General features: G+C 36.7%; 1 long non-coding RNA gene across 1 annotated transcript; it reads right to left on the bottom strand.

Annotated features, from left to right (window-relative positions):
• Nucleotides 1–140: 140 nt before the first annotated feature.
• On the bottom strand, nucleotides 141–12145 carry LOC117215434. Its single transcript, XR_004489117.1, has 3 exons — nucleotides 12136–12145; nucleotides 2401–2405; nucleotides 141–389 (listed from the first exon to the last, which is right to left on the bottom strand). It is a non-coding gene; the product is annotated as an uncharacterized LOC117215434 (long non-coding RNA).
• Nucleotides 12146–13794: the final 1649 nt, after the last annotated feature.

Below are 13794 nucleotides of genomic sequence, written 5' to 3'. Positions count from 1 at the left end.
AAAGTGACTCTATCTAGGAATAATTTAGGAATATACATATGTACATACGTATACTATAACCAATTCTATAATTTACGGTTTATAAAATACGTTATGATACGGGAAACGCCCATTTTTGTTGTAATGTGTTTGTTGTTGTATAAATTTTTCACATACTTAAAATATTATTATACTTATTTTTTCTTAGCACCCGATCTTCTGGTTGACGTCGTTAAGAAAGAGGAACGAGTGCACAGGAAGCATGGTCGGCGTGAGCATGATTAGATCCGGTCTGCCCGATGACCTTGCCAGTGATAATAGCGGTTCGTTAAGGTGGTTGCAGTCTTGGTTTGCTTCTGTTTCGATTTCCAGCGAACTCGTCAGCCGGCATGGCTTCCGAGATGCTCCCCCTGAAACAAGTCGAAGGGAAATAATTAATGGACTCTCTGTTCGATTGTACGTGGATGACAAGCTGACCGTAAAAAGAAATATACAAATACGATTAGAAAATATAATCCGAACCCCTTTCGGTTTGATCTGAAGGTTTCTTTTTCTAGATGGAACCAAAGATTCTTATCTGGTTTATGGTGAGCTAAGGAACTCTTTGAAAACAGCATTTATAACTTTCGAAAAAGAGACAGGTATTTCTTGCGCGAACAATTGAATAATTAATTCGTTCTCTAAATATCCTTATTTGTTGTTCCTAAAATACATAATGATTGGAAGCTTCTTACGGGAAGCGCAATCAGCCGCTGATATCATTGAAGTCGAAACGCCATTAAAACCATATTACGATTCGCATGCGACATGCTCCATTCATGAAAACACAAAAGCAATAAACAAGTACAAATCAACGAAATAAATCCTCCGAGAACGAGACGTTACAGGAATTATACCATTGCGAGGATACAAAAGACTTGCTCATGAGCTACTTCCTTCAAGTAGTCGAGCGGTGTATTTTCCGGTCGTTAACTTCCATATAATGGGATATTAAAGAGTACGGACACAACGCTGCTATTTTTCAACTGTTCATTATCAAATTACGCAGCGGGAATCGTTGCAACGACAAAACTGTAACGACTCGTACCTGCGTATCTTCCATTTAGCTACGGTAAACGCTGACTTGTCTGCGTTTTTTTTCACTTCCTCGTTACGGAAACCAGGAAAAGTGATTCACAATACAGTTTCTAACTGTACTTCTCGCGATTCTTTCTTAGAAACAAGCAATTGCTTCTTTTCAATTTCCTAAACCTATAATAAAACAGTCCATTCCTTGAATAGAAATTAACTTTAAAACTTTAGGCGCATACATTGTACGTATCGTATGTGTGTATTTTGATTTGAAAAGAAACGCGGCAAACGCCTTTGAAAAGACGTTAGGTTTTCAACACTTTAACTAACTTAATTCCACCGAGTCGTAAATCTGCTGCATCTCCAACATCTGAATATCCATCTTTTACAATGACTTGTTCTCCAACTTATTAAAATTACATCTCCCCCGTTGCACCGACCTTCTTTAAAGGTTCCCGCGGCAGGTTGAACCCGCATCACGTATCTTCCCTCTTCCTTCCACCCCTGTTCCCTTTCTCTTTCTATCGGACGGGAAGAGCGGGAACGCTTAAAACGCGCGAATCACGCGAGCGCCTCACGATTTGCGAAACATCACGTGAAAATCACCGATCCGATCTCCGTGCGCGCGGTGCACCGTGGGGGTAACGATTAAATCGACAGGATATACTTTATTGGCTATTCCGTTATTACAGGCTGTAGTTGGCGGGGAAATAGTCATTATGGATCGATGAACTCCATTGTAACAACGCACCTTCGAATTGCATCGGAAACACTTCTGTATTGCGTGCACCGTATAACCTATCATCGTCTGTTTAGGGTAAATCAGTGGATCGGAAGTTACGTTTCTATGTTTCTCGCCTGTCAGTATAACACTGTGCAAGAGATACAGCAAGATCCTAAAATCATTCGAGTACAAGTAGCGTAAAATGGTCGTTTAAATTTCAATAAATTAACTATTCATACGTTAATTGTACGCGGTCAGGATTAAAGGGTACGGCGATGGAGAAGATTTTGTTAGCTAGATGTTGAGTAAATAATCGAAGATGATAATTTTATAAATGTTTCGTATTTATGATGATGGAAAAGATTTAATTTGAGTTACGTTACGTTTGAATACGATAGACTTTTCCAAGAGTGGAGGATTTGTAGAGATAGTGGACGTAATAGTAGTATGATTTAATACTTGATGTGTCTTTTTTTTCTTTGACATATAGGTCACTGTGGGGAGTAATATTGATCTAGATATAACTATCTTTTCTGAGAAGTACGTATATGCTTATGGGAACTATGTTTGGTTAATCAATAGAGCCATTCTTTTGAGAAATTGAATCTAGAAGAACTCGACGATACTTTGCCTTGTTTCAATAGTACATCATTTTAAAGAAACGCCTGCGATTATAGTATATAATAGCACATAGGTATATGCAAAATTGCATTTTCAAATAATTAAATCAAAAATATAGGAATGTATCAATGGGAAGAATATTTGTTAAAGATCTTTCCGTTTTAATCAAATTCGTCCAACAACCCCATTCTCGCAAACATAAAATGAACGGTGCCTTTCTCAAAGAAACAAGAAGAAAATTGCTGTCGTTCTAAAGTTCTTCTCCATTGCTAAACTACCGTTCGTGTTTCTAGTTACACTCCAATTATTCGATTGTAAGAAGCAAGCAATCCCTCCATCCAAGGGCTAGATATAGTTTCTCGAGTAGTTCTCTTCAATACCGTTATATCGATGAACTGTTTTTGAATAAAGTTCACATTTATAAAGCAAACACAATAATATACGACAGGACAATTGTAATCGATAAATAACATTTTATTGGGATATTATAAGAAGCTAAGTTATCGAGTTCTAATTGTGAATATCAAGCGCTCGTCGTTCGAGGAGATTACCAATATTTTCTTCCTTAACATTATTAATTACGAAGTTTCGATACCGTTTATGACATTAAGATCTCTTGATAAAGTTGTATCGTTAAAATCTTACTGTTCCTAGGGAAAATATATAGTTAATATATATAGTTAAATATATATAGTTAAAACCGGAATATATATAGTTAAAACTTCCAGAGGAGCATCTCGCAGACAAATTATTGATTGTTAGTGTCGATTGACTGTAATCGATATTTGGTGCGTGAAGTTGTATGTTTCGCGAATCTGCGTTGATGCAGGGATTCTGTTGCAAATCATAAACTAAAGAGCCACTGGTCAAGCTGAAAGAGGTTCAATAAATCCAGTGTTAGTGTAATTTGACACTTTATGTGCACCGGGTGTATGCAAACAGAGTTTGATGTTCTGAACACCACGGTTGTAAGATTTTATTGAGACCCCAGTATTGTATCCGCACGGTGTGACCCTCTGTTGATAATTGCCCTCTCCACCAGCCGTTTAGTCTCATCTGTCTATCGTGTCTTACCGGCCAGGGGGTTTCCCTAACATCTGAGATATCAGATTTGCAACTCGGAGAGGACAGATAATTCGGAATATCCCAAAGAAGGGCAAGGTACTGGCCGAGCCCCAAATCACTTACGTAGAATTACTTACATAGAACAATCACTTACATAGAATTTTTTTTTTCTTTTCTTTTCTTTTCTTTTTTATTTTCTTGATGAAATTATAATTAATTCTCACGTCGAGAATTTTCAGTTACTTTACTTAGTATTATGCAGTGTTAGTTGATTATTAATAATAAGTTAAGACTTATTATAGATAAATATAATTTACTCACATAGAATAAATTCATTTAATTAATTATGAGATTAATTCACTTACATAATTATGACATACAAGTAAATTTTATAACCACAAATTTTTAAATGTTATACTTTGAATCTGTTCTTACATTTAATTTTAATTTTAATTTAAAAAAAAACCTTACAGCCAGTACCTCTAAAATATTCGATAAAAATTCTGATGAAACATTAATTGAAACATCTAAACGCAACAGAGAATGGATATAATTATACAATTTTCCAATATTTCAACATTCATTCATGTACATCGATTTTTATTATCACATTTGTTTCATATCTGAAGAATATGTATTTGTTGGCATCAAAATATTCTCTGTTTCAATCCTTGGTCATTTTAGATCGAGACTTCAAAATCTTCTTGATTAAAATTCTTAAATTTTTTTAAATGAGAATCATTAATTAGAGGACAAAAAGTTGTTTCAATTATTTGAACATTCTGCTATTCATACAATAACATATTTCATTTTAAATTAAAACGAGAATAAATACTATTGTGTATAAATTTAATAGAACGACACACGTGATTTGTAGTCAACACTGTGACAGTTTGTGCAATTACTTTTTAATCGAGTGGAAACGAGAGCATTTTCAAATTTCTATTAACCAACAGTATTATCAATCAATTTTAACAATGATTGAAGGTTGCAAAATTAAATATAAAATGATTTATTAATAGCATACGTAGTGTTAAATTTGCAAACAAGCAGCGTATCTTTTAAGAATAATAAAGACACCAGAAAATAAAGATAATATTCTAATTACATTGCAAATTAATGAATAATTTAAGAAATGTATTTTTGTTATATTAATGTATCACAGATTCTAGGTAAAGTATTAATTTAATTTACTTATTACTTAGGAGATTGTATTTGAAATATAATTACAATTTGTAAGGTGTAATCAGCACACCTTTAAGCTAGTAGATATTTGGTAGCAGTTCTCAAGTCTTTGTGTAATATAGCGCAATTGCACCGGAACCTTGGGATAGCCCCGCAACATTGCAATCTAAAGTCCACTATAACTGTAACTAAACTATTGTAGTTATTCAATCCGATTGTAATTGTTCGAGATTAGTGACGGTGAGCTTTGGCTCGAGGTGACAGTCTGTCGCCCAACGTAGCCGCGGTCAAGGGATGAACGCTTTGCCTAACAAAGGTATGGAGTAATTCTATAGCTCTCCTTAAAAGAAATATTCGTGGCGACACGCGACAGTAAACATTCCAACGGTTTCTGTCCCGTGGCTCGCCACACGCAGAGCCTATTCTTCGAGTAAGATGATTGCCAGATGTCGATGCGTCACCACAGTACATGTTCGGCTAGCCCGAGGGCCCGTTATAAATCTTAAGGTTTAGTTAACTAAAGTCCTTCAAACAGACAAACAGTCTTTGTCCCAACTACGGGAAGACAGGGGAGACATATTTTTCAACGAGCGGCGTCTCCCACTAGCAACTTTCCCTCGAGGGCGGCTAGCATCTTTTTCTAACCACCGATATGGAGATTGACCAATTAGCAGCAACGTCAATTTCCCTTACTTCCTAAACGAAGGCTTTCCTCGACGAATCCGATGATCTCGTGTCCTTAGTCACACCCCATTATAGTTTTCCTCTGTGGCATCATCGGGACGGGACGGGCATTCTTTTACGCGCTCCCGTCGACCAAAGAGTAACGTCTTTACGCTCAGCAATTATTTTTACGAGTCAGACTTAGATTCAGCGAGAACGCCCATCTGTCATCCCGTTGGCCGCGGATTCGTTATTGAACCGGAGACCACTGTCACTAGTGCCGCGGACGTCTCACCGCCGTGGTAGATTGTCAAACCTGTGTTATTCATACCTGTGTCAATAAATCGTATCTTCGTTACACCGCAACGATGGCTACCTTCAATGAAGACTCTTCAAACACCGACAACCCTATCCTAAATGTCATTCCGACATATATATCCACCGAAAATGCGCTCTTGTAGACAAACGCTCGATTCGTGTCATAGCTTTTAAAGCTTGTCGCATCTCAATCAGTTGGAAAAAGTTTTTCCTGTAGCATATTTTATTTTTACGAACCAACAAGGTCTTTGTTTATTTCCTTCTTTTTTTTGCTCCAATTCCCCCATTGTTTTTTCAAGGATAGTATTTCAGAATCATTAGCCAAGTTCATTGTAACAATAAACGTACGTTTCGGAAACATTTCGTGCTGTGAAACAGAATACACTAAAGTTTGAAGGTCACATCGATTTTCGAAAGTTTATAAATGGAGGTGTATGACAGTATCACCAGCTGTTGCTGTCCCCAAGCGCCAAAATACGTTCTGACTACTATTTTATGTATCTCACAGAAGTATGTCTTCATTCATCATCTCCCATGCCATCCACCAACGTGTTCTTAACATGTTATCTCCTAGTAAAATATTGATGTTGAGTCAGATATCCAACTGAATAATCTTTTCGGTGTCTACTATAAGACATTTAAAACCAAGGCTCGTACACACGTGTGCTTATACGTCAGATGTAATACTTAACACGAAACCTGCTTATATTAATATTAAATTTATGCATAGTAGGATGTTCGACCTTTGTAAAAATGAAATTATAATACATACAGTTTCACCGTGGAAAAGTGAATCTTTCTAGCATGTCCACGCAAATGCAGGGGAGGGGAGGACTGTGCATGCACCAAACAACTTTACGTTCGTAACTTTTCACACAAATGTACAACTGTAGGGAAAAAATTATCTCTGATTTTTCGGATGTTAGGAATCGACAATATCGCATAACGGAATGCTGTGTTCTACGTATTCTATTTTTGTTACGAAAGTGGTACAAACGAAGTCCACATAAGAATAGTACAACAAAATCGGTTGAGGTTAGGTTATCGTGCAGATATCGCGGCTTTTGCATTGGAAATCACGCAACTGCCAGTCTCGTCGTTCCTTGTAAACGAAAGAAAGGTATTGTAATCGGTCGGAATTAACATAAAACTAGTCGCATGCGACCATATGGCCTGAATGTTCAATAAACGAGAGTAGAGCGCGAGCTATGTGATTCTAACCGTTTAGGCGGAAACTAATGATTGTAACCAGAGCCGAGATATATGCCAATATTACTTTGTTCGACAAAACGTATAAGATGAGGAGAGAATCGCGATAAGGTAGAATAAGAGACAGATATTCTCTACGTAAAGCAAGTCTGTCAACTAGATTGAAATCCTATATCCATAACTACAGTGAATCCATATTCTGGCGAATTGTCTTTTCACAAATGAAGCTTCTGAAGAACGGAATTGATACAATAACTACTGTTCATTCATAACTACTGTTGTAAGAATCTATATATTTGTCTATCTATATCTATATATATCGATCTATATATATTTGTCAGAATGTCATTTTATCAAAAAACCCATCCTCTGTAATCATAGTTTAACGAAGCATAATTAATAGAAGAGGTAGAGCGTTAAGTGGAGATGATTTAATCACAGTTAAGTAGATAAATCTCTATATTAGTCTCTTTAATTAAAATGTCCTACGTTTTATTTGCGTCATTTTTTTCCTTCATCCAATTTAAAATGCTTAAATAACAATAGCCTATACAATATAATTTTATGTAAAAAAATTGATTATACCATGTTTCGATTTTATGCTTTTGCCACGCAAACAGGGAAATTGCAACTCAAAATTGAATTCGCACTGCAAAGCGTTGACGTTACGATATCAATTACATACTTCAAAAACACCGAAGGTATCACACGGAATCAGAGAGATTCTATGAGAAGTTAAACGCATAGTCACCCTATTGGGAATAGGATTGCTTTGATTCGAGCTCAAACATAGGGAAAGCTGAAAGAATCTTTTGCGGATCTTCCTTCTTCTCTACATTGGATTTTATACAAAACGACTTTAACCTTTTCAAGGAAATACGGAAATAAGGATTTTAGATAGAGAGATTTATCTGGAAGGAAATGGATAGAAAACGTAGAACCAGTTCTTGTTGGTTGAAAGATTTTTTCTCTTCGCAGAGATTCAAGCTTTAAAGAACGATCAAATATGTGCGCAGCTGACTTACGAGTGAAGTTATTATTAAAAAAAATTGTTGCATTTAAAAGGATAAATATTAATATAAATTTAAAAAAATTGTTTGTTCAATTATCATAAGTTTAATTTGAATTTAAAAAAATTGTTAGTTCAATTATCATAAGTTTAAAGATATGTAGATATTGTATTTACATATCGAAAATCAGACAGCAATATTAATTAACACACCTAGTCAAACGCACACGTACTTTAAAACCGTGCTTTAAAATCGATATTCGCTGAAACAATACATCGCTCTGCGCTTCCAATTTGTTTTCGCACGAAGAATCAGTCCACTCATTGTTACCGTCACCATCTCTACCGTAATCTATATTACTCGAATAAATTCTATATCTTGATTGGAAAATCACATATTTTAACGAACTTCCCTATTTTTTGTTTTTTATGACTTTAACTGGCAATTTCCATAATGTTCTATAACTTGACAACAGACTGATAATATTTCAGGATATATATACATACATCATGTTTTTGAGGATTCCGTAGTAAAATAATTATAGTTGGGGAGTCCAACTTCCCAAACCGCGACAAACATATTTCACACATCCACGACGACTTTACAAGCAGACCCCTCGCGGTTTTGGGAAATCGATGAAGGACCCTCAATTAAACATATCTCAGAGGGCAGATCGACGATGCGAAGAACACTTCCAAGCCCACACCCGACGCACCAGCGAAGGACGATACATCGTCGCTCTACATTTCAATGATCAGCTTCAGTCACTCGGATCCTCTAAAACGCTGGCAATTAAACGACTCGCCTCACTCAATCGCCGATTCCAGCACGACAAACGCTTCGAATCAGAATATCGAACGGTAATACAGGAATACCTGGCATTGGGACACATGACGAAGGTCAATGTCAACCACTCCGACGACAACGGATACTATTTACCTCATCATGGCGTGACCAAAGCATCGAGTCAAACCACCAAACTCCGTGTAGTTTTCGACGGATCGGCACCAAGCACTGCCGGAACCTCCCTAAACGATACACTTTACACAGGACCCAAGTTACAGGAAGATTTATTTTGTATATTAATTAGATTCCGCGCTCATCAGTACGTACTCACTGGCGACATCGAGAAAATGTATCGGCAATTCCTCGTACGACCAGAGGATCGGAAATATCAAAGGATATTATGGCGCAGCGCGAGTGGAGAAACAGAAACATATGAGCTTAACACCGTAATACTCTTATAGAAATAGAAGCAGTCCTCAATTCCCGCCCGCTAACTCCTATCTCCACCGATCCAAATGATCTCCTAGCCCTCACTCCCGGACATTTCCTCATTGGCGATTCATTAATGTGCTTACGTGATCGAGATTTCAGAGACATTCCATCGAACCGACTCTCCAAATGGCAGCATATCCAACAGCTTAAACAACATTTTTGGAACCGCTGGCATAAGGAGTATTTGAACGAGCTAACCAACCGCAATAAATGGAGCAAGGGTGGACACAGCATCCAAAAGGGCACAATCGTCATCCTCAGAGAGGACAACGTTCCCTCCATGCATTGGCCTCTGGGCCGAGTTATCAAGGTTCATCCAGGCGCCGATGGTGTCATCCGGACAGCTACAGTTCAGACGGCAAAGAGCATTTTGGATCGGGGCGTCAAAAGGCTTGTCCCACTGCCAATTCAACCCGATCTCGAGAAACCCGAACAACTAGCCACCGAGACGAAATAAGATGGGAACTTCAACCACACCTCGCTAGTTTGATCGGTACCCTCTCAACGGGGAGAGAATGTTACGCCATGCGGCTTACCATAGGTCATATTCTTAACTATCGATCGCGGCACTATAATGTCGCAGACGGATCGTCGTGTCTGCCCGGCAAACAAACATTGTAGTGGCAAGCGCATGGTTCATTAAGCAGGGCGACTTCCAGAAACGTCGACTCGTGGCCCGTATTTTACCTCGCGTAAAAGAATGTGGCGTGATCCGAACGTAGTGGGGGTCGCCTTCCAGAAAAAACGAAAAAAATCGAAAGGCGTTCAGAACTTTTCGAAAAGTCGAACCGTCAACACATGTGGTATGTCGCGCATTACTTATCAACCAAAACGCAGTTACATTTTTTTTGTTCCATTTATATCTTTCTAGTTAATAAGTTGTTGAAATAAACATTAATTTATTTGTGTTCATTCTGTGGAATTTCATTGAACTACCCTTATTATCATAATCGAAATAAGGGGATCGATCAGTTCGTGGCGTCGATTATTTAATCGTAACGGGAACTTACAACTCTCGTTGAGGTGCTATCTCGCGATCGCGTCTCTCCGCGAACGGTCGAAACAAAATGATTCACTAAAAACTGTCCTGAATTCCTAAGAATTTATTTACCGCAAAACTGACAAAGTGTTTATTTAAAAAATGAGGTTGAAGGTAGTCCTTTTCTTTCATTTCATTCATTTTCATTTTCTTTCTTAAGTATGGCTAACACAATATCTAATCAATTAAAATTTTATATTTTCACGTGAGTTTCTTTAGATAATTATTATCAACATGATGACTAACTCTTACGGATTAATACGTGTCTGAAGGGCAATCCGGTGGACCTGATCGGCTTTTTACTTCGAAAGTTGAGTAATCGGTGTCGCTTTCTTACGCATCTTTGAACTGTATAAATGTTTTAAAATTGTTTGATCCAGAATGTACCACACCGGACAATCAAGAAGGCACGTTTTATGTCTTTCTTTCCGATTAATAATAAGCCATTAACTGCAAAGAATGAACTTTAAAGGCATTAAACAGCACATCAATGTACATTTCAATTAGACTAAATAATAATGCTATGATTTTATCGGTAGTAACTTTACTTATTAACTTGAATTATTTCTTTCTTTTACTTCATGTTAGGAAGAGTATCTTTTTGCTTGAAATAAAAAATTGATATAGGAGTAATAATATGGATAGAGATCAAAAACTGTTAGGGCAGAAATTACACGTTTGAACTTTATAGTTCAGTATAGTTCAAATAGAAATTATATAGAATTATTTAATAATTTGTATTCCACTGGAATAAAAATTTAATTTCTGACTTTATCAAATCTCTATTTCAGAGTATTTGTACGTATGTACTTATCGTCTGCTGTATGATCGAATATCGAATAGGTAATAATCGTTGTTACTCATTATGTGAGGAAAAATTATGTATATTCACAACTATGACTATTGCATTTTAGGCGCTTGGCCATGGATCGCTGCATTAAGTTTTCGTGATCCCCGAAACCCAGACAAACCACTATGGAAGTACGGAGGTTCCCTGATAACGGCTAGGCATGTTTTGACCGCAGCACATTGTGCACATATGGATGGAATAGAAAACATACACAATCATAATATTGCCATTCTTAGATTGGTGGAGGAGGTGCCATTTTCGAGTAAGTCCACAAATATATATATATATATATATATATATATATGCTATTGAGTATTACTGAAGTATCATATCCTGAAATTTCTTACTGTACACATATATTGTGTCATAAAGCGTGTACAATTCTTTCTTATACTTTTGGTCATTCGTTTCCTGCATTTTCATTTATTTTTTTATTTTTCAGGGTACGTATATCCCATTTGTACGAAAGAGCCCCTACGAAAGAGCAACTTCGTCGGCTATAACCCCCTTGTTGCTGGATGGGGATCATTAAGATATAGTAAGTGATATCAATTTTGTAATAAAATTAAACAGTTCCAGTCTTAAATATCTTTCTTATTTTCTTTGTAGGACGACCACGACGTAATGCATTAATGGAAGTACAAATGCCAGTGATTAAGAACGCCGAATGCAAAATAGCTTATTCCAAATTTCCTAATGCACCTGATATCACTGATGGTATAATATGCGCCGAACATGCTCAGGGTGGAGAGGATTCTTGTACGGTAATTAAGTTACAGAGTTACTACAAACTATACGGTATCTGAAGACATGTCAATTCGAATTAACATCAAATCGACGTCTTAAACATTAGAAATAATAGATAAACACAATTCAACAGTTTTGCCCACTTCTCACACCTCATTATGGTATTTAATCTAATTTCCTTCTAATCTTAGTTTTGCTCAAAATACATATAACATGTACATTATAAATTGGAGTATTTCAATACACAAATCAATAGAAGATTATTACTGTATATAAGTATAATTTCAATACAATTCGATCGATATATTTCAGTATCTTTGATTAAAAATTTAACGATCCTTTCAGGCTGACCGCGGCGGACCACTGCTGATACAACATGAATTAACCTCGTATTTAATAGGTATTGTGTCTTATGCTTATAAGTGCGGCACAGCTGGGTATCCCAGCGTTTACACTAGGGTCACATCGTACCTTGACTTCATTCTCCAAGCGATGCAATAATATGATATTACTGTTCCATAAATATCATTGTGTAAAAACGTAAAGTTGGATTTTCTTATTGTGGAGATAAGAAACAGCTCAAATTTACATTGTTTTGTACGTTACAAATTATAGGCTTAAAATGTACGAAATGTAACTTTGAAACGACACTAATTTTTTACGCACGATAAACCTCCACGACTTAGGTATGTAAAGATGATAAACGTATATTAATTCTATTAATTTGGTAATAATAAACCAACTTTCTGAGAAGTTCTGTAAATTTCGTTTCTGTTGTATCAAGAGAATAATGGAATATTCCACTTAGATCGTATACTTCTTGTATGTACATACAAAATTTTCCGGCTAATCTAAAACACTTCATAAGATAGAGAGCTTCTGGAAATTCGGACACAGAGAGTGCATAAAATACAAGATAAGTCTCGTGTCTTTCAAAATTATTTTTTATTCGCTAAAAACGTCCTGTGTATTCATGCAATCACATGCAACCTCGAAACTTCACTTATTTTTTATCACTTTCCAATTCAATACACTGTTTCTGCATTTTTGACTATATGTAAGAGAAATTTCCATTCAGCCAAAGGTGTACTTACAGATTATAGATTCCTATACGACTCTCGGTCAAAATTTATCCGCACTCCAGATAGTTAAAACTTCTGTCGACCGTATTGATCCATCTGCACTCTTCGTATGACGTCAATATCTGTTCAGTGCTGCTGCGTAGGTTTCATTGTGTTACGTCAATTCGTTTGTGACCGTTGCGCGAGTAATGGCGCTTTGCAATGGCGATTTGCAGGAAAACAGTGCAGGATGCTGTGATTCGTTTCTTGTGGTCGGAGGTTATGTTTGATGCCTATATTTATCAAAGATTTAATGCACATTATTGAGAAAGTGTTTTGTCACGAAGTGTGTTTGAATGGGCACAAAAGTTCAAAGAAGATCGCACAAGTGTTATGAAAAAACAGCTGGACGCCCGTCCACATCCACGATGACAACATTGAACGTGCTCATGAACTTATGCTCTATGGAATAGACGAGTGACGCTGGATAATGTGGTAAATCATTTGCAAATCAGCCACGGCTCTGCTTATGCAATAGTGCACGACAGATTTGGGTTTTAAAAAGTTTGTGCGAGATGGATGCCGAGAAAGCTGATGAAGAGGTGAAGACGACGATGCATTCGTGGTTCGCAGCTCAGCCCAAAACATTTTTTAACGAGAAAATACGAAGGTCCTTCAGCAAATGGACAAAGTGTATACAGAAATTGAGTGATTATGTCAAAAAATGATGTATGTCTTTTTTGACAATTGCTTAAAATAAATTCTACACCGACAGAGCGGGTAACTTTTTACTCACCCTCGTAAGACACTTAAATTTCCAATCTATTATGATGAATAAAAGAGCTTATACTATTAAATCTAATTGTATTTTGTTGCATGAGAGTACACGTGTATGTGATGTACATTACCTTTATATCCCCTTGAACGCTTCAATATTGCGCATATATACTATATTTTGTACAGCTTCTATAAAA

Source organism: Bombus bifarius, unplaced genomic scaffold (genome assembly GCF_011952205.1).
Source record: "Bombus bifarius isolate JDL3187 unplaced genomic scaffold, Bbif_JDL3187 scf7180000009617_frag, whole genome shotgun sequence".
NCBI lineage: Eukaryota > Metazoa > Arthropoda > Insecta > Hymenoptera > Apidae > Bombus > Bombus bifarius.
Note: the sequence above shows the minus strand (reverse complement) of the source record. Positions and strands in the feature narration are given on the sequence as shown.